The 1,166-nt window shown below is 45.5% G+C and overlaps 1 protein-coding gene across 1 annotated transcript in view; it reads right to left on the reverse strand.

The window, feature by feature from the left end:
* LOC107121345 (CUGBP Elav-like family member 4) overlaps window positions 1-1,166 on the reverse strand; it is a 126,586-nt gene that overhangs the window by 22,310 nt on the left and 103,110 nt on the right. The gene's annotated exons all lie outside the window — the stretch shown is intronic.

Below are 1,166 nucleotides of genomic sequence, written 5' to 3' on the forward strand. Positions count from 1 at the left end.
CCAAGTTTTATTCGGGTACAAGCTCTCCCTCCTCTGCGAGGACAGATCTGCACGTCCCCCCCCCCCAATAGCTAGCAATCCAAAACAGTCCAGTGGTACCTTTAAGACCAAGTTTTATCCAGGTACAAGCTCTCCCTCCTCTGCAAGGACAGATCTGCACGTCCCCCCCCCCCAATAGCTAGCAATCCAAAACAGTCCAGTGGAGCCTGAGCGGTGGGTGTTGCCTTCTGACACACTTCCAGTGATGTCAGGGGGTGTGGCCTATGCAAATAAGTTGTGCTGAGTTATGTTAATGAGCTCGTATGGGTTTGCTGCTCTTTGCTTGAGGACAATTTGGCTCTACAACCATAGGAAGGCGATTCCTGGACCAGAAGTTTATATCTGAGAACCACTTGGCATGTGATTGCACTTTTAGAGACCTCATATGTACTTTTTACTCTGTGCCTGGTGGTTTTATCTTGAAACAACTTGCTTCTGGTCCTTATTGAATGTATACTTCGTATTTATATGATTGTATTATATTTGTACAATAGCTAATATGTTCCTCACTATTGACCTCTGAGGAAGGCCTATGTAGGCTGAAATGCGTCAGGTCAGATTTATCAGCCCTTGTGTTTTATCGTTTCTTATTTATACATAACGTGTGATTGGGCACTTATATAATTTTAACATTGGTGATTAATAAATACATGTATTTTTTAATATATTTCTTTCATTAAGTTTTTAATATTGGCCCCCGTTCTTGCATTTGACTAACATTGTCAGGTTCTGGATTCTAAGTTTTAGGTTCAGGTTTTTTTCTCCCCCCCTTTTTGGTCCCTGTTTGGCCTAAGAAATCTTCGATGGCAGAGTGAGGATTTGACCCTGCAGTGGCTCAAGTGGCTAAAATGCTGAGCTGCAGACTGGAAGGTCGGTAGTTCAGTAGTTCGAGACCCGAGTGCCACATGACGGAGTGAGCTCCCGTCTCTGGCCCCAGCTCTTGACTGCCAACCTAGCAGTTCGAAAGCAAGAAATTGCAAGTAGATAAATAGGGACCACTTGGGTGGGAAGGTAACAGCGTTCCATGCACCTCGGCGTTTAGTCGTGCCGACCACATGACCACGGAAACGTCTTCGGACAGCGCTGGCTCTTCGGCTTTGAAACGGAGATGAGCACCGCAACCCTAG

The sequence above is a fragment of the Gekko japonicus genome, unplaced genomic scaffold (assembly GCF_001447785.1).
Source record: "Gekko japonicus isolate JY-2015 unplaced genomic scaffold, Gekko_japonicus_V1.1 scaffold2062, whole genome shotgun sequence".
Classification (NCBI taxonomy): domain Eukaryota; kingdom Metazoa; phylum Chordata; class Lepidosauria; order Squamata; family Gekkonidae; genus Gekko; species Gekko japonicus.